At 38.4% G+C, this 20810-nt stretch overlaps 1 protein-coding gene and 1 non-coding gene across 6 annotated transcripts in view; one reads left to right on the top strand and one right to left on the bottom strand.

Moving 5' to 3' along the window:
- The first annotated feature begins 6185 nt into the window (after positions 1-6185).
- Positions 6186-20810, top strand: part of LOC137775639 (cyclic AMP-dependent transcription factor ATF-7) — an 89780-nt gene continuing 75155 nt past the window's right edge. For 3 of the 5 annotated variants that reach the window (XM_068561677.1, XM_068561679.1, XM_068561674.1), the window contains exon 1: positions 6186-6323. The gene's annotated coding sequence lies outside the window, so the exon portion shown is untranslated. Of the gene's footprint in view, positions 6324-6529; positions 6655-11723; positions 11780-20810 lie in introns of those variants that run through there. The other 2 variants (XM_068561675.1, XM_068561676.1) reach the window with 2 other exon arrangements.
- TRNAW-CCA (transfer RNA tryptophan (anticodon CCA)) lies at positions 10418-10490 on the bottom strand. Its single transcript has one exon. It is a non-coding gene; the product is annotated as a tRNA-Trp (tRNA).

The following is a 20810-nucleotide window of genomic DNA, read 5'->3' as shown; positions in this document are numbered from 1 at the left end:
AGGGCTCAACAGCAGATTTGAGCAAACAGAAGAGAGAAACAGTGAATTTGAAGGCAGGTCAATTGAAATGATTCTGTCTGAGGAATAAGAAAAGAGAATGAAGAAAAATGACCCGTGATATGCCAACAAGTGTACCACAGGAGGAGAGAAGAGGAAAGTTACAGAGAAAATATTTGAAGAAATGATGACCAGAAACCTCCCAAATTTGATGAAAAATCTTAATCTACCAATCCAAGAATTCAACAGACTCCAAGAAGGAGAAGTTCAAACAGATCCATACTTACACATGTCATAACCACACAGTCAAAAGACAAAAATTAAGAGTGAATCTTTTTAAAAAATATTTATTTATTTGGCTGCATCAGGTCTTAGTTGCAGCATGTGGGATCTTTTCATTGCAGTGTGTGGGCTCAGTAGTTGTGGCATGCGGGCTCTCTAGCTGTGGTGCTCAGGCTCTAGAACGCGTGGGCTTAGTTGCCCCACAGCATGTGGGATCTTAGTTCCCCAACCAGGGGTTGAACGTACATCCCCTGCATTGGAAGGCCGATTCTTAACCACTGGACCACCAGGGAAGTCCCTAAGAGTGAATCTTAAGGGACTTCCCTGGTGGTCCAGTGGGTAAGACTCCACGCTCCCAATGCAGGCAGCCCAGGTTTAATCCCTGATCAGGGAACTAGACCCTGCATGCATGCCACAACTAAGAGTTCGCATGCTGAAACTAAGAAGTCCGCATGCTGCAACTAAGAAGTCTGCATGCCGCAACGAAGAAGCCCGCATGCCACAACTATGAGCCTGCATGCTGCAACTAAAAGATCCTGCATGCTGCAACTAAAGATCCCGTGTGCCTCAACTAAGACCTGGCACGGCCAAAGTAAGTAAGTAAATAAATATTAAAAAATAAAAAGGAGTGACTCTTGAAAGCAGCAAGAGAGGAGTGACTTACCACATACAAGGGATCCTCAATACAATTTCTCATCAGAAACCATGGAAGCCAGAGGTAGTAGGGGGACATATTCAAAATACTGGAAGAAAAAGACTGTCAAACAAAAATTTTATACCCAGCAAAGCTATCCTTCAAAAAAATTGAATGAGAAATTGACATACCCAAATAAACAAAAATGAGAAGAATTCATCACTAGCATGCCTGTCCTACAAGAAATACTAAAGGGAATCCTTTAGACTGAAGTGAAAGGTCACTAGACAGTAACTCTAATCCACATGAAGAAATAAAGAGTACCAATAAAGGTAACTACATAGGTAACTATAATGTAAAAGATGGTATAAGTGTAATTTTTGTTTGTAACTCTTTCTCTCCTATAGTATTTGAAAGATAATTGTGTAAAACAATCATCATAAATCTATGCTGATGGTCATACTGACTCCAGCAGTGAAAAGCTGGAAGAAGGACCTCAGTTCTTGCCTTCTTTTAAGAAAGAATTCAGCAAAGAGACCAAGATTGTGAAAAAGATAAAAGCATTTATTAGAAGCATAGTACATGTGGAAGAACACACGGGTGGACTAGGAGTGAATTAATGCACCATAGGGGCGGCTTAGATTGCTTATATGGGGGCAGTTTTCTGGGTTGTCTCTGGCCAATCATCTCCATATTTGGTCCTGGTGTGCGTGCCCATCTCTCAGCCAAGATGGATTCCATCTGGTATCTTCCCCCTCTTTTTGTCCTTCCCCTAGGCTGAGGGCCTTCTCTGAGCATGTGTTGGGCCAGGAAATCTACAAGAATGCACCCAATCAGGGCCCAACGCTCCCACTGGTATCCGATCTTGAAGCATCAGCAGGAGACCAGCTACAGCTGCTCAGCCCAGGGAAACCAGTTGCAGCTGTTCAGCCTGGGCCCTATCTAACTCCTACCTCCATACAATGTGGATAGATGTAATTTGTATGACAATAACAGCACAAATAGAGAATATCAATGAAAATATAGAAATTATTATAACAGTGCAAAGGAGAAAGGAAATAAAGCTATGTAAGAGCAAAGCTTTTGTATGCTATTGAAATTAAGTTGGTATTCATGCAAACTAGATAGTTATAAACAAATAACCCAATTACAAAATGGGTAAAGGATTTGAATAAACATTTCTCCAAAGAAGATATATAAATGGCCACCGAAGCGATGTTCAACATTACTAGGCATCAGGGAAATGTAAATCAAAACTACAATGAGATACCATTTCACATCCACTAGGATGGCTAGAATCAGAAAGATGGGCAATAAAAGTGTTGGTGTGAGGATGTGGAGAAATTGGGACCTTCATATATTGCTGGTAAGAGTAAAATAATGCAACTGCTTCAGAAAACAGTTTGGCAGTTTCTCAAAAAGTTAAATGTAGATTACCATATGACTCAGCAAGTCCATTCCTCAGTATATATCATGAGAATTGAAAACAATGTCTATGTAAAAACTTGTAGATGGGAATGTAAATTGATTCAGCCATTATGGAAAACAGGATGGAGGTTCCTTAAAAAACTAAAAATAGAACTACCATATGACCCAGAAATCCCACTACTGGGTATATACCCAGAGAAAACCATAATTGAAAAAAAAACATGCACCCCAATGTTCATAGCAGCACTATTTACACTAGCCAGGACATGGAAGCAACCTAAATGTCCACCAACAGAGGAATGGATAAAGAAGATGTGGTACATATATACAATGGAATATTACTCAGCCATAAAAAGGAATGAAATTGGGTCATTTGTAGAGACGTGGATGGACCTAGAGAGTGTCATACAGAGTGAAGTAAGTCAGAAAGAGAAAAGCAAATATCGTATAATAATGCATATATGTGGAATCTAGAAAAATGGTATAGATATACAGCAAAGCAGAAATAGAGACACAGGGCTTCCCTGATGGTGCAGTGGTTAAGAATCCACCTGCCAATGCAGGGGACACGGGTTTGATCCCTGGTCCGGGAGGATCCCACATGTCGCAGAGCAACTGAGCCCGTGCACCACAACTGCTGAACCTGTGCTCTAGAACCCACAAGCCAACAACTACTGAGCCCGCGTGCCACAACTACTGAAGCCTGCACACCTAGAGCCCATGCTCCTCAACAAGAGAAGCCCATGCACCACAACGAAGAGTGGCCCCTACTTGCAGCAACTGGAGAAAGCCCACGCACAGCAATGAAGACCCAATGCAGCCAAAAATAAATAAAATAAAATAAATTTATATTAAAAAAAAAAGAAATAGAGACACAGACATAGGGAACAAATGTATGGATACCAAGGGGGAAAGGGGTGGGGTGGGAGGAATTGAGAGACTGGGATTGACACATATACATTATTGATACTATGTATAAAATAGACAACCCATGGGAACATACTGTATAGCACAGGGAACTCTACCTAATGCGCTGTGGTAACCTAAATGGGAGGGGATATCTTTATGCGTATGGCTCATTCTTTTTGTTGTGCAGTAGAGGCTAACATAACGTTGTAAAGCAACCATACTCCAATAAAAATTAATTTAAAAAATAAACAAAACAAAAAACAAACTTGTAAATGGATGTTCAGAGTCACATTATTCATAATAGCCCAAAAGTGGGAATAACCCAAATGTCCATCAACTGATGAATGGATAAACAAAATTGGTATATTCATTCAATAGAATATTATTCAGCCACGAAAGGAATAAAGTACGGATTGATACATGTTACAACATGAATGAACCTTGAACATTATGGTAAGTGAAAGAAGCCACAAAAGGCCACGTATATTATTCCACTTATATAAAATATCTATAATAGGAAAATCCACAAAGACAGAAAGTAGACTTGTGGTTGCCAGGGTTTGGTGGGGGTAGATTGGGAGTGACTGCTAGTGAATATGGAGTTTCTTTGGGGGGTGATGAAAATGTTCTGGAATTAGAAATTGGTGATAGTTGCATAACTTTGTGAATACACCAAAAATCACTGAATTGTACACTTTATTTTTATTTTATTTATTATTGAAGTATAGTTGATTTACATGTACACTTTAAAAAGATGAATTCGGGGAGTTCCCTAGTGGTCTAGTGGTTAGGACTCAGCGCTTTCATTTCCATGGCCCAGGTTCAATCCCTGGTCAGGGAACTGAGATTGCACAAGCCGTGCGGTGCAGCCAAAAAAAAAAAAAAAGATGAATTTCATGGTATGTGAATTATATCACGATAAAAAAAATACAGCTGGAACTATGAAGGTAAATTTTACTAAGATAGGGAAGATTAGGGAAGGGGCACGTGTGGGCGAGAAAGGAAGAATTTGTTTTGGACATGGTAAGTTTGAAATACCAGTCAGACATCCAGGTGGATCTGTTAAGTAGGCAGCTGGAGATATGTCTGCAGTTCAGGGGAGAGATATGGATTGGAGATATACATTTGGGGAAAAATGAATTAATGCATGTAATACACTTAGAATGGTGCCTGGAACATAGTAAGACCTATAAACGTTGTCTATTATAGTTATTATTTTGCATGTATAGAGTAATAGTCAATTGGTCTAACACAATGTGTGGAATCCCTTCTTCTCTGATTTGTAATGACACCTCTGTTATATACAAATCTCCCATATACATTGAGGTCTGCTTCTATCTTTGTATTCTTTTAAGTAGGAATTGTTTTACGGGAGAGTAGACTGGAAGCCAAGACTCCTCTCAACTTTTCTCAATTCACTTCACAAGAACATAAGTGATTGTATGTTTCTGTTTCACCTTTGTTACCTGAGGAGAAATTACCTGGATTCTTTCTACCTTTCAGAGGCTATGAAGATAGATGAGATCCTAGGCAGGAAGTTCAGAAAGCAGAGTAATATAAAGCTGCAAAAGGAAGTTACCTGAGAGAAAAGCAATTCCATAGGTAATATTTTGAGTCAACTCTCCTTATAATTACAATACCATTTTAAAACTTTTTTTTAGTTGTGATAAAAAAACCACATAACATAAAATTTACCACCTTCGTAACCATATGAGAAAATTTTAAATACAGTCTTTGCATTTGATGTTTCACCCAAAATCTTCCCAAGGCTGTCTCCTTCTCACAGTTCAAACGTTATTCCTTCAAAGGGGCCTCTCAACACCAGGAGTAAAGTTGCTTCCCTACTCTTGGTCACTTTCTGTCTCATTACCCTGCAGCCCTCTTCACTAACTGAAATATAATATTTGTGTTTATTAACTGTCTCCCCCTTCCCACTAAAACATAAATTCTACCAGAGCAGGGACCTGGTCTGTCTACTCTTCTCCCCATGCCTAGAACAGTTCTTTGCACATAGTATGTCCTAAGTATTTGTTAAAATACTTGCTGGGTAATAAATATAGTGCCTTTTAATTCCAACGAAGTTTCACACATATTATTTCATTTGATCATTACAACTCTGAGTAAAATGGGATTGCTGGCCCCACTGTAAAGATACTCAAAGAAAATGATAGAGTTGGGAGCTCGCTTTTCCCAATACATGCACTCCAGTTCTAGGGCTAAGGGTATTTCAAACTACTTTGCCATTAAGGAAGTGATAACTCTGGAGGACAATAGAAACAACCTACACATTTTTTAAAAAGTCGCCAGTTCCTGCGGTTGAACTTTTACCACACTCCACCCCCATATACAGACACACAGCAGAGATTACGGCTAGTGATGCTACTGTAAGTGCAAAGAAGAAAATGCAACTATTCGACTGTTTGGAACACTGAATCATCTTACGTAGCTGTCTCGGTTTTTCCCCCACTTTCTTAATTAAAAAAAATTTTTTTTGGCGGGGCCGCTCGGCTTGCGGTATCTTAGTTCTGGGACCAGGGATCCAACCCGTGCCCCCTGCAGTAGAAGCGCGGAGTCCTAACCACTGGAATTCCCAGGGAATTCCCCTCCCCCGCTCTCTTTTTAAAAAAAGTTTTACTTAGGTACAACCTTGTCTCGTTTGTAAAGTGCGCTACTTTGAGATAATCTAATTCTCTAGTATGAGAACCGTTTGGATCTCCATTACTACAGGCACCTGTAAGGAGTCCCTTTCCTTCTTTTTCTTTTTTTTTCCCCTTAAACTCGGCAGCCGAACACGTGCGACCAGCGATTAGGAACTCTTACAGCCTCCCTCCCTAGCCCTGCCCACCGAAAGTCCAGCCCCTTCTTTTTCCGGAGCCCCGCCCCTCGTCCCCTTTCCGACTCAGGCCCTGCGGATCTCGCCCTTCCTCCAACTCCTCTCCATATCTCGCGAGAAGTGAGCGCGCCTGGCCGGACGAGAGAAAAGTATCTGCTCCGCTTAGGGGGGAAAGAAGGAGCTGGAGACAGATTGTGGGACCGAGCGCGGGCGGGCGGGAGGCGACGGAGCTACCAGCGGGTGAGTCCAGATAACATTAACTAGTCCATGATCTGACGGGAGTCTCCCTGTCAACTCTGGCCAGTCCCAGTGTCCCAGGCCGGGGTCTCCCCTCCCAGTGTGTGTTGGACGGGGGCGCTGAGGCGGTGGCTGGGCCCTGTCTGAGGAAGAGGGTGGGGCATGGACCAACGCCGACCAATAAGAGAGAAGGAAGTTACGATTGGCGGCGACGAGCACTAATGGGAGGTCACCTTTACCTTGCGGAGTGCCGCCCCTCTTCTCTCCTTCCTCCCGCCTCCTTCCTTTGGGGGGAAGGCGGGGCCAGAGGCCTGAAGTGTGGGGAGAACTTGGGGTAAGTAGCCCCGGGGGGCACAGGGCGTGGCAAGGAGAGGGGAGTTGAATCCTGAGGGAATGGAAGTCTAGTGGAGCCTGGAATGGGGTGGAATGGAGAAAGGGGAGGGGTACTAAACTGGTTGAAGACCCAGAGCTTCTTCAAAGAGTGGGGTTAGAGGCTTGGCATTGGAAGAGTCAGGGGTAATAGGCAGGAGGTGGGGATGAGTAGGTGAAAACATGGCATTTGGTTTTGCTGGGAAGATAGGGAGGAATAAGTGGAAGTGAGAGCATGGCATTTCGATTGAATTATAAAAAAGAGTACCAGGGACATGATATCAGAGAGAAAGTATGGATATGGAGAAAATTAAGTGAATGAGTTTAGGAAGACTTCACAGGGGTGGGCTTAGTGGCCAAGAGGTATCACTTTGGGAAGGGTATGGGGGAATCCAGAAGGGTAGGGGAGATGTTTGGTTAGGAGACGGCTGATATGTACAGGTGTTTAGCCTAGGTATCAGAAGAAGCCTGGGAAATGGATTTAGGGCTTTTGGTTTATATGGCACCCAGTCTGGTGACCAGCCTGCAAGAAAGGTGGGATGGGGTAGAGAAGGAGAAAAATAGAACACTTTCATCACTTCTGCTCAGATTTCCTTTCTCCCTCTCTTCCTGTTCCTGCACTTCATCTCTTCCTCAACTCAAGGATGGGGGCTTGGGACTTAAGCGGCCAAGTTGGAGCTCCATCGGGAGTTATACGTTGCTCTGAATTGCTTGTTATGTTCTGTGACTGGGGTGTTTACTACCCAGGGCACCTCCTCCCTATATTCCCGCGTTGCTGCTTTCCTAACTTTAAAAGTTTGTTTTCTACTTATCAGAGGGTGTTTTAGTATCTTTGAGGGTTGTGTCATAGTAAGTGTAGGTTTGTAGGGGTGTGCAGAGTTTTCTCCACAAGCTCGCTTGATTCCTACGTTTAAAAACTTTTCAGTAGTATAAGTAATTCTTGCAGAGACATAGGTCTTTATAGGTATTCTAAGCACAGAAAAATGTACTAAACCGGTTTGTTTTGTTAAATGTGTTTCTTACCCACTCGTATCCTTGAAGAATTGCTAAATGAATGGTTGCAGTTAGTTTTAGTTAGCTTATGTTTTTTTAAATGGTGTAAATAAAATGGACACGTATGTCAGGAAAGTGAAAATTTTTCACTTTCTTCCTTTGTTTCCGATTCAGAAGCTAAAGATATGTCATAATATTGATATCTTGGGGACAAGGGTTGGGGAAATCAAACACAATTTGTACTTAAACATGGAGGATATAAGGTAAGTGGAGACTATTGCGAAATGTAACACGTATGTGAGAAAGGAAGCTAAAGAAAAGTTTGGCAGCTATACTGAGTAGTCTTACCAGTTCTTAATTCTGTACAAAAAAAGGGACAAGTCTTTGCCCTTTGTTTGATAGTTGTGTATTATTTAATAATGAGCTAATACAGCCAATTAATTACTAACTTCTTTGCTATTGCATAGATTTGTCTTTTACATTCCTTTTCTTCTCCTCTTACTTTTGGAAGCAAAATAACATCTGAAATATACCGGTAAAGGTGTTACATGAGGAGAAACCAGAGTATGTTGCTTTGTATTAACCTTTGGTTTTCAGCAGCCATTTGTCCTCCTGGCCAGGAGGTTACCCCTACAGCACATTGAGACCAATTAATTACTGACCTTTTAGCATTAATTACTTAATTGGGTTCCAGTATTTCACATTGAGAGCATTGCTATTGGATATTCAGACATTTTCACAGTTTGCCTGGCAGCAGCACAAAAAAATATCCAATGAGAGAGCAAAGCTCCTTGTTTTATTCTTCCATCCTAGAATTTGTGATGGCTTTGACTTGGGCACTATCTCAGTGTTAACACCTAGCAGAAAGCTAGAGAATGATAAACACTGCTCATCTTTAAACTTGTGGATCAAAGGTTACATCCTGTGATAGTTTCAGTGTTGTAACTTTTAAGCATTTTTGTTTACCATGGCTTTTAAATGTTAATAGAGACCATTATTGTATATCTCCTTTATCTTTCCTCTCCCGGCTTCCAACCCAAAATGAAATTTGTTTTTTCAACCTACTCTCAAGCTGCTGCTTTAAGTCCCTGGCTCTGCCTGAACACAGCTGCTCTGAAGTTCTCACAAGTTATTGTTTTGTACATGTCAAGAGTGAGTTTTTCCTAGGCTGCAGTAGGAGGGAGTCAGTGTTACAGCAGCCTCCTCTCCACGTCTGATGAGGAGGAGCCTTTTTGGAAGGAAGTTTTAGGTGGAGCAAATAGCATTGCCATGTAAATGTCTAATAAAAACAGCTCTCTTCTTGAAACTAGTTGGCAGGCTGGCATACAGTTGCTTCTTATCCCTTGATAAAGGTACTAAAGTTAAGATGCATATGTTGTTTCTTTGAGAAAAACAAACGCAGCATCATTAAAAAAGAAAGAGCATTATTTCTTTTGTTGTTGTTTTCTCTGATTGTGGTACTATGATTTTAGAGTTCATGAAAAAAGTATTCCGTCTCTAGAAACATGTCAAATAAAAGTTTTTAAGCGTCTCATTTTGAATGTTGCCTTCCCCTAATAGGCTTATTTTAGGATCAAGTATTGATATATTCATGAAATGTGAAAATGCATCATTTTGGAGTGTCTGGTGGGTGGTCTTTTAACTTCTGAATGCTGTAAGGAAGAGGTCCCTACTTCATAGATATCCTGTTCTGTTATTGGAGCTTTACTTTTTAGAACATTCTTTACATTGTGAAGCTCTTTACTCCTGCCATCTGAAGCTACAATAAATAAACCTAATTCCTTGTCAACATGGTAGCCCTTCAAATATTTGATGACAGTTATGTTCTATTAAGGCTTCTCTTACTGGGGTAAATATCCCACGTTCTTTCAACCATTCTTTAAGTGACATTTTTAATAAGGTTCAGTCTCCTTATCAACTTAGTTGCCTGAGTTTTTAGGGTTTCTTATCTAGATCTGAATATAACATTTCAGATATAATCTGACCAGTACAAAGTACAGGGGAGAGTAGGGCCTCTTTTTTCACTGCACTCAATACCTCTGTTCTTAAAGCCTAAGATCACATTAATTTATATAATTAATTTTTTAATTTTAATTGAGGAATTTGTGTTTATCCCTGTAATTGTCATCTTGTTAGTTTTGGTTTATTGTTTTAGCTTGATAATGTTATTTAGCCTTTTATTTTAAATTTATTTTTTATTGAAGTATAGTTGAATTACAATGTGTTAATTACTGCTGTATAGCAAAGTAACCCAGTTATGCATATATGTACATTCTTTTTCATATTCTTTTCCATTATGGTTTATCACAGGATTTTTTTTTTTTTAATTAATGTATTTATTTATTTACTTTTGGCTGTGTTGGGTCTTCATTTCTGTGTGAGGGCTTTCTCTAGTTGCGGCGAGCGGGGGCCACCCTTCATCGCGGTGCGTGGGCCTCTCACTATCGTGGCCTCTCTTGTTGCGGAGCACAGGCTCCAGACGCGCAGGCTCAGCAGTTGTGACTCACGGGCCCAGTTGCTCCGCGGCATGTGGGATCCTCCCAGACCAGGGCTCGAACCCGTGTCCCCTGCATTAGCAGGCAGATTCTCAACCACTGCGCCACCAGGGACGCCCATATCACAGGATTTTTAAAAATATATTTATTTATTTACTTGGCTGCGCTGGGTCTTAGTTGTGGCACGCGGGATCTTCGTTGCAGCATGTGGGATCTTTAGTTGCGGCATGTAGGATCTAGTTCCCTGACCAGGGATCGAACCTGGGCCCCCTGCTTTGGGAGCACGGAATCTTAACCACTGGACCACCAGGGAAGTCCCTTATCACAGGATATTGAATATATTTCCCTGTGCTATACAGTAGAACCTTGTTGTTTATCCATTCTATATATACCAGTTTACATCTGCTTGTTATTTAGCCTCTTAACCATTCCTCATATCTTTCTGTCGTTGATAGTTAAATTTGATAAACATGACATCTTTGTTTTTGTTTTAGGTCACTGGTAAAAATATATAAGGGTGGAACAATGCTGTGTAACATCAGCACACTATCATTAGGTTGATATTAATCCATTAATGAACCTTTTGGGTAAAATTCAGTTATGAATCCACCTACTGTTTTATTATCTAACCTATATTTCATATGAAGAAAGTGAAGTTAGACATGAGTTGCTATTTAGCTTTCTTATGCTAGTGTTTATAGATCACTGCATTACTTGCCAGTGGTTCATAAGCCATTTATTTAATAATTCATTTTATAATCTTCCTGGGAAACAATATTTCATCAGAATATAGTGTCTGGGCTCTACCTTCCCTGGCCCCTGTTTTTTCTAAGTATCATTTTTTCCCCATTTCCAAGACCTCTGGTCCTGCTTTCTTAAAAAAAAAAAAAATTCTAGAATGATTTAACAGTGTTTCCTCATAGTTGTATGTTTTTTGTCATCAGATGAAATTCTGTTTTGGAAACTCCTTTAGGAAGAAACATCATTCCCTGAACATTTTAAGTTACATATCAAAGAATTAAACTATTGCCCATATAACAGTTGTATTGTAGCTTCCCCCAAACATTGACATCTCCAGTTTAGACCTAACTGTTCATTTTATGTTCGAAGTAAAAACCTACAGCACCCGTTAAAAAAAAAAAAAAGTATACATACATACATATATATATACACACATGATATATATATATATATATCATTGCTATTTATAATTATAGTTTATTGGTGTGGTGATCTAAGTTTGTCATGCTATGTGTTTAAGGTAAAATGGTGCTTACAAATAAGATAAAACATCAGAAGACATCTCTAGGGACTAAAGACTTTATGTTGGCAGCCAACAACTTTCCTGTGTGTTAATTTTAGCCTGATAGTTGAATTATGTTTGAGCAATTTTAGCTGATAAATGCAGTTTTAAAGCACCTTCCTCTTTTGGGGTTTTAATTTTTACTTTCATTTTTAGAAAATTGCACATTGTGAATGGAAATGTTTGTACATTTTCTTTTGACACATTCTCATCCATCTGAGATTGTAGTTATGAATTCTCCTGGAAAGCAGAAGGATGGACTTGATGACCCCTCAAGGTCCTTTCCAGTCTAAACATTCGTAAGTAGAGGCTCAGATCAAGAAACTTACTATTGAAAAATCAGGAAGAAAAATAGAATGTAAAGAAAATGAAATTGAAATGGTTCTACTGACCCAGTGGGAATGGATAAACAAAAAGTAAGGAACATAAATGACAAGAAATAATAATTCCTTTGAGCTAAACACAAAACAAATGAACAACAACAAATATTTTGCATTGGGGTCATTTTTATGTCTTAAAATATTTTATCATGACATTTTCTCTTCAGAATTTCCCTGGTGGACACTGTGTTGAAAGAATGTGGTTGGTTTTTTTCTTTCTGTTAAGTCATAGTATTTTGTTTCCTTTCCTTCTCTTGTTTGTCCTTTTGTTGAGAAACGTGAAAAAAAAAAGAAATCTGAATAATTTTCTCACTGCCTGTATACAGTGAAACAAAATTCAGTTCAGTTTTGAAAGTAAAAATATACTGCATGACTTCCTTGGAGAGGAAGGATGAATGTTAAAATTCAGGAAAGGTTTTTTTTTAATATATAAATTTATTTATTTTTGGCTGCGTTGGGTCTTCGTTGCTGCGTGCAGGCTTTCTCTAGTTGCGGCGAGCGGGGTCTACTCTTTATTGCGGTGCGCGGGCTTCTCATTGCGGTGGGTTCTCTTGTTGCAGAGCACGGGCTCTAGGCACGTGAGCTTCAGTAGTTGTGGCACACAGGCTCAGTAGTCGTGGCTCGCGGGCTCTAGGGTGCAGGCTCGGTAGTTGTGGCACATGGGCTTAGTTGCTCTGCGGCATGTGGGATCTTCCCGGACCAGGGCTCGAACCCATGTCCCCTGCATTGGTAGGCGGATTCTTAACCACTGTGCCACCAGGGAAGCCCAGGAAAGGTTTTATGAAAAGACAAATTTACTACCTAGTTTTTAAAACTTTGTAAGCAGACATCTAGGAAAGATTCCCAACTAAACCAAAGGTGAGTTACAACAGTAGTGTCATGAAGGAGAACAGAACTCATTACAAACTCATGACTTTGTTAGCTTCTTTTCATCTTTTGGTGAGTTTAATCCTGAATGTTCTCATATATTTGAAACCTGACTGTGCAAAAAGTTTCTCTAATTCAATACTGCATTTATCCTTAATAAATATCAATTTGTGAAAGTCTAACAGCCAAGATTTAGCTTGAAAAGTTACTTTGTGAGCTTGCGGCTGGGGCCTTCATGGGAATAGTTTTGTTCTGCCATCGCCTCACCTTCTCACAAAACCCAACTTGTTTTCTTTGAGTGGAATTACTTACTAATATCTTCTTATCGGATATAGTGCTTCTTTCTGACATAGTGGACAGAGGAGATTTATGTTCTAAATTGGCCACATTTTATTTGGGGCTTAAAATTTACCACATAGTAGAAAAGTAGAAAATAGAGCATAACCATTCTTTTTGAAATAGGAATATGCCTGACTTTATTATAAAAACAGGATGACTAATTGAATATAACATAGGATTGCTGTAAATGATTTGTGTTGGCACCAAGTTTCTGGCCAGTAATGTTTATTTAAGCTTTATCAAACTTGAGTAACACCATCCTGGTTTTATTTAACATGGTTTTTCTGATATTTCTGGTACTAACATGTCTTTCGTAGCACCATTTAAAAAATTTTTTGTTTAAGTTTTGGTCAAGCAGTAGTTTGCTCACATTTTACATATCTATGTTAGGGACTTTTGAAAGTCAGTGAACATTGGAATACCCCAGATAGGTCGCTGTGTTGCCAGTATGTGGACAGTCTTAGAAAATAGATTTTTTTCTTGAGAATTTCTAAGCGTCTCCATGATTATCGTTGTGGGATATTGTAGCTATTTCCTATCTGGGACCAAACTCATACTGAGGTTTAATGTTAAAGTCTATCAGGTTTGTTGTTGTTTGCAGCCTATTTAAATTAAGTCCATGAAGGTTTAAAATTTTTCCTTAAAGATCAGTGTTTTGGGGTTGATTGCTATTGCTTTGCTGTTTCACTTCATCTGAAAATGAGTACACAAAAAACCAAAACACAACACTAGATTTTTGACAGCCTACCAGTTTCCAGGAATTTTTTTACTTCTAAAATCATATTGAGGCCAAACATAGATAGGTATAATGTTCTCTAGTTATTTCTAACTCAGCTTCCTGATGTCACTTTAGCAAGTTGTTGCTTCTTTGTTTTTGCTTTATTAGCCTTTCTGAGAATAGCTCAGAATAGTTCCTTGAATCCTCCAAAAGCCTGGAGAGAAAGTTCTAGTCTAGTAGTTGTCTGGTAGTTGCCTGTATGAAGCTGTTTCCATATAGGTTCTAAGCTTTGGCCATGTGTTGCCTAACTTATGATTCAGCCTAATTCTCACTCCCATCTGTTTTCAGTCATTTGCTGCAAAACTATTTGGTCTATTTAAGCCGGCTCCTTTCTTTGAAACCTGTCCCTGCATGCCTGAGCCTGAAATCCAGAAATTAATTTTAACTTTCTCTTTGATCAATTCAGGGCACTCTACTGTTTATTTCTCAAACTGTGGGTCTCAAACTGCTTTTAGTCTCAGTACCCACCCCTGTATACTCTTAAAAATTATTGAGAACTCCAAAGAGCTTTTGCTTATCGTGGTTATATCTATTAATATTTAGCATATTAGAAATTAAAATGGAGAAAATTTTAAAATATTTATTTGCTTATTTTAAAATAGCAACATAAATAACTATAGTTTTAAAAAAATTGGGGGAAGAACATCAAATGTCTGGCTAATAAAAAACAGCTGTATTCTCATATCTGCTTCTGCATTCAGTCTGTTACAATATGTTGTTTTGGTTGAAGTATATGAAGAAAACCTGTGCTTACACAGATATGTAATAGGAAAAGGAAAGATTCTTTTCAGATAGTTGTAGATAATCTTTCTTCTTTGATACTATGTCAAAATCTGAAAAGTGATAGTTTCTTAAAGGTTAGCTATTGTGTAAAATCTGATACCACATCTGTGAACTTTTAATACTCTGTTACATTAAAATGAATTGGCCTGTGTTGCCCCTTAAATAGATCTTTTACCCTTGTATGATTTGAACACCCATGAACCCTCTGAAAGGGTCTCAAGGATCTGTAGGGATCCCTGGAGCCCACTTTGAGAACTGATGTCTTATGGTACCAAACTTGAAAAATACAGTTGTTTACCATATGGGAGGAATATGGAAGATCCAACCATTTTAGTGCTTCTCAAAGGGTGGGTTACTGACCATTTGCATCAGAATTACCAAGGGTATTTTTTAAAGTGTAGATTCTTGGGCCCCAAAGCCAAGAGAATCCAGGAGGCCTGGGAATCTGTATTTTACACAGAGCCTAGATGAATATGCTAAAGATTGAGAACTATGGAGGTAGATTAATTAATCATGTTTTAAGAAAACCTCATTTCTAAATTTCGAGAAGTCAGATAAAAAGAAATTAGTACTTGAATAGTCACATAATAAAAGTCCTTAATTAACGGTCACTCTGACATTTGTCATAATTGGGATATGTTAACCTTGTATTTTAATTAATAATAGTTATCATAAATACCAGGAGTTGGCAAACTAAGGCTAGACGGTAAATATGTGCTTTGCAGGCATGAGGTCTCTTGTTGTAACTACAACTCTGGCATTGTAGCACAGAAGTAGGTAGCCAGAGACAACATGCAAAGAATAAGCATGGCTGTGTTCCCATAAAACTTTATTTATGAACACTAAAATTTGAATTTCATATAGTTTTCACATGTCACAAAATTTTCTTCCTTTGATTTTTTTCAACCATTTAAAAATGTAAAAAACATTCTTAGCTTGTGGGCCATATAAAAACAAGTGGCAGGCTAGATTTGGCCCATGGGCTGGAGTTTGCCAATCCTTGATGTATACTATAACTGGATTATGAGTTTAAAAATTATTATAATAAAATATACTTTTTTAAAAAAATTTACTTATTTTTATTTTTTGGCTGTGTTGGGTCTTCGTTGCTACAAGCGGGCTTTCTCTAGTTGCGGCGAGCAGGCTTCTCATTGCGGTGGCTTCTCTTGTTGCTCAGCACGGGCTCTAGGCGCGCGGGCTTCAGTAGTTGTGGCTCGCAGGCTCTAGAGTGGAGGCTCAGTAGTTGTAGCGCACGGGCTTAGTTGCTCCGTGGCATGTGGGATCTTCCCGGACCAGGGCTCAAACCCACGTCCCCTGCAGGCAGGCGGATTCTTAACCACTGCACCACCAGGGAAGCCCAATTATAATAAAATATACTTAATGTTCAAACTATCAACATTATTTAATTTTCCTAGACAAAAATAATGCTCCAAGAAATTATAGTCCTTCAAGTTCATGTTTCTGGACATTCATTTATATAATAAACATATAAGAAACACCTATTGTGTGTAAACTTGGAAATACGTGATTCACTTAGAAGTAGTCATACAATATGCAAGTTGTCATACAACTTTCAGGTGTTATAAAAAGATACAATGTCATTTTTATATCTTCTTTGGGGTGTGTGAGAACAGGTAACTAGGGTTCAGTCCAACCTCAACCTCTTGAGTCATCTTTTGCATTTTTTTTTTTTAACTCTACCTCAGTTTTCCAATCCACTTAGTTAACAAAGTGCTTTACAAGAGGCTAATTAGTTAAAGGTTATAGACTTATATATGCTTTTTATGTCATCCTTTTGGGGCATTTGGTTTACCTACTAATGAAATAGTGTGTTAAACTGTTGTTATGCTAAATACTACAATGGAAAATGAACCCAGAATTTATGAACAGAAATTTCAATTCCTAAATAATCTACTGCCTAGTAATACATGAGTCTTCTTTGTTTTCTGGGGTTAACATACCTTCATTATAGTTTCACTGTTCATAGGTTTATTGGAATCTTTTCCTAAAGTCAGTGTTCTAGATGTAATGCAAGTCACAGGAGCACAGAGTATCTTATGGAGAATGAAATGTTGAGGCTGCTATGGTGAAGAGCTTCAGTGTTTGTACTCTTTGCTTAGCAGCAGCTAAATTATCTGAGAGTCTGAAACTTGGTATCCAAAGTTATGGTTTTGGAAGAGAACTGTTTGTATACAATTTTTTTCTTTTTAATATCATAGGGGAATGGGGCCTGTAGAGCTCTGTTTGGGTGCCGGTCTAAATTTTTTAGCGTATTTGAAGCTCACTGAAAGGCATTCAGTACCTGCTAAGCTTGGTTTCAACTCTCTTTATTCCCTTTGTGTTGGACAGTTGGGGCAATTTCTAAGTGTTTAATGTAAGTACTACTTGTTGTTAGGCAGCATTCGTGGATTCTGAAAACGCGTCCTTGAGGGTAGCTAATAAGGAATTATCTTGAAATGCTTGATTTACCCTGTGTATCGATCTAAGTTTCCACCATGTCTATTTCTATTTGACGTTGTTAGTTTACATTTTTAGAAAGTTTTTTTGGTAGTTCATTTTGAACTTTGTCGGTTGGTTCTGTGGTTCTGTTGCTTTGTAGTAGAGAGTGAACAACTTTGTATAATTTTTAAATACTATACTGTTCAGTGCTTTAGAGTAGTCTAGCAGAGGGACTTCCCTGGTGGTCCAGTGGTTAAGACTTCACCTTCCAATGCAGGGGGTGCAGGTTCAATCCCTGGTTGGGGAGCTAAGATCCCACATGCCTCTCAGCCAAAAGACCAAAACATAAAACAAAAGCATTATTGTAACAAATTTGGTGAAGACTTTAAGAATGGTCCACATCAAAAAAAAAAAAGAAAACTATAAAAAAAAAAAGGAATAGTCTAGCAGATACGGGCCTTATTTTTTTTTTTTAAACTCAGACATGTTTTTTTTAAGTCATACAGATCAGTATTCTTTTTATTATTAAATTATATTATAAAGTTTTTGATTTATTAAAAGCGATCTGTGATCATTGTAGAGACTTTGGAAAATACTGAAGGTAGAAAGAGGGAAATAAAATCATCTGGAATACCATTATCCAGAGATAACCATTATTAACATTTGACATTAATTCCCTCATCTTGTTCTATGCTTATTATTTTGTTTGCTTTTTTATAGATTTGGAATTATGGTGCATATGCAATTTTGTATCCTGCTTTTTTTCCCCACTTAATGTATAGCATTTTCTCATGTTGTTAAGTAGCTTTCAGAAACATTATTATTAACAACTTAAATATATCTATTGTAAGACAATATCTTAATTTATATTTATCCATTCTTTTTAAACATTTAATTCCTTTTCCTTTTTTGTTATAAATATGACTATGATGAACATTTTCATATATAAATGGTCCATGTTTCTGGTTTTAGCCTCAGAATAAAGTCCTGAAAGAAGAATGATTTGTTCAAAGGGTGTAAAATGTTTTAAGACACTTAATATAAACATTGCCAGATTGCTTTCCAAAAAGATTGTCCATATATGTACTCCCACAAGTCCCATATTAAGGTGCCCTCTCTGCTGCATCCTTGGTTAGCAAGCATTCTTTTATACTTGAAAATATACCTTAAGAGCTCTGGTCTAGGTTTTGTTTTCAAGGGTCAGTTAAGTGTCAATTAACTTGACAAATACCTCCCCCCTCCCCATTTTTAACAGTCTAACCAAAACCTGTAGAGCTTCTTCTGTGTTATTTGTATGATAGGAAAAGCATAGAATTGGTTGGGTGTAGTCACATAAAGTACCTTAGGCACAAAGTAGTTGTAAATATGTATTTAAAATATGTCTTAAATACATATAGCTTTAAATGCGTAAATACCTGCATAGTGGTTGTTTTGTGGACCCAGCAGCTTTCTGCAAAACTTGGAAAGATAAGTGTAAAATTTCAGCAAACCATACTTGAATATCTACTTCAGATTAAATTAGTAAATATTTATTGAACATCAACTGTTATGAAAGGAAAGGCTTCCAGAAGTTTTTAACTGGATCTCTATATTCTTCCCTGTTCCCCTTTTGGTCACAGATAATACAGCTATTTCCTTTTTATTCATGAAGCTAAAGTAGTCCACTTCTAGTTACTAACACATCACCATTTCATTTCTTTCATAGCAATTATCTGCTATTAATCTAAAATGATTTTGTTTATTAACTTCTTTGTGTTTGTCTCTTCTTTGTAGACTGTAAGTGAGCACTATGAGGGCAGATATCTTGTGTGTCTCATTCATTGTTGAATTTTGGGGCCTAGAGTATATGGTAGGCGCTGAATAAAGTGTTCAGTGAATTAATGAATTTAAAAAACAATATTTATTTTTGGCTGCGTCAGGTCTTAGTTGCGGCTTGCGGGCTCTTCGTTGCCGTGTGCAGGCTCTCTGGTTGTGGCGCACGGGCTCAGTAGTTGCAGTACGCAGCCTTAGTTGCCTCGCGGCATGTGGGATCTTATTTCCCTGACCAGAGATCAAACCCACTTCCCCTGCATTGGAAGGCGGATTCTTAACCACTGGACCAACAGGGAAGTCCCTGAATTAATGAATTTTTTAAATGATTAAATTTACTTTTTGATCCCAAAGGTAAATTGTAGTTATTAGTTTCATACGTATTCCTTGTCAGATCTTTTACCAAGACTTAACCAGCTTTTTTGTGCTCGTATATACTCTGGAATTGCTAGTAAAATAATTTGATAAATGACCATAAAGAATAGGAGAAATAGTAAGGGATCTAATACGTATACTGATCAACCTATGACTAACTGAACTTGTAAATTAAGCCATCATTCTTACCACTTACTTGGCATCTTTCATGCCAGATGACAAGGATTCTTTGCCCGACCAAACTTTAGTCAGGCTCCTGAACCTTCTTTTAGGCTTATCTGTGTACTTCCTTGTAAAACTGAATTTCAGCAAGAACCCTGCTAAGTCAGTTTAGCAAGAGCCCCCCACCTTCAGTATCTGTTCTCTCTCATATCTGATTAGGTTCTTCATCCTCTACCATCCCTCAGGTGATGTCTCATCACCCTGGCCTGTCTTCAGCAAGAATCTTGTTAGGTTAGTTTAACCAGAATCCCCTTTACCCCTTATGTTTCCTCTTAGTAATTTTCTAGTCACTGACCTCCACCCTGGTCCTTGGCTGTTGATTCCCACTAGCCCATGGTGTATTCACAACTGAGCCTGGTTTATATACTGAGATCTCTTAGCCACTATTGCAATAGTCCTGAATAAAATCCGTTTTTTACTGCTTTAACTACTGTCCAGCTCTGGTTTTCTTTGACACAGATGAGAGAAAGATCCTTTTTTTGCAAAAGACTATTGTCTTTATTTTTGTGTCCGCTTTGCCTGGCACTTAGTAGTTCCTTAGTAATGCTTTTGAATGAATAAATGATAGCTAGTTTGAACCCCTTCTAGATTTTCATGAATCTTTGATATTTATGGTGTATATGCCCTTCTCATTTTTTTATACTTAGCAATATCTGCTTTTTGTTATTAGGAACTTGCAAACAGGCCCTTGGGTGTGTTGGTATTGATACATGGCTTTTATTCCTTAACATTAAGTTGGGCCATCTTAATAACATCAGTTGGTTACTAAAGAAATAATTATATTAAAGCCAGGTCCAGAGAACTGACTTTTTGTAGACCTCACTGGCAGACTCAATCCTCATTCCATTAAAAAAAAAAAAAGATAGATATACATATGTATACACACAGACTCAGAGAATCAGTTTTCTTATTTGCACATTGACCATTTTAGCATATACTTCTGGCTCTGACAAAACTATTTAAGAAAGAGTCTATGAAATTACCCCAGTTATTAAAATCATTCTCTAAACCTTGGATTTTCTTCACTTTTCTGCCAGCATTCAGATAACTTTCTCTGTTTTAAGTGAATACCAATTTTTATCATTCATGCATTCTGAGCACATGAGCCTTTTCCTTGGCCCCTAAGACAGCCTTTATATGCATCTTTGTTTTCCTGTTCTAAGATCACCACTGAGAGCATTTCACTTTCTTTTGGAAATGTCTCTAAATATGTGTATCCCCTGTCTGTCATTTATTGCTTAGTTCTAAAGAATGCTTGAGTTTCATCCTGAAGAATAGATTGAGAAACAGATGACAGACTTGAGTGCCGTGCCTGGACACGTGATCTACCTGTCAAGC

The sequence above is a fragment of the Eschrichtius robustus genome, chromosome 13 (genome assembly GCF_028021215.1).
Source record: "Eschrichtius robustus isolate mEscRob2 chromosome 13, mEscRob2.pri, whole genome shotgun sequence".
Lineage (NCBI taxonomy): Eukaryota > Metazoa > Chordata > Mammalia > Artiodactyla > Eschrichtiidae > Eschrichtius > Eschrichtius robustus.
The sequence above is the reverse complement of the archived record's forward strand: the minus strand, read 5'-3'. Positions and strand labels throughout refer to the sequence as shown.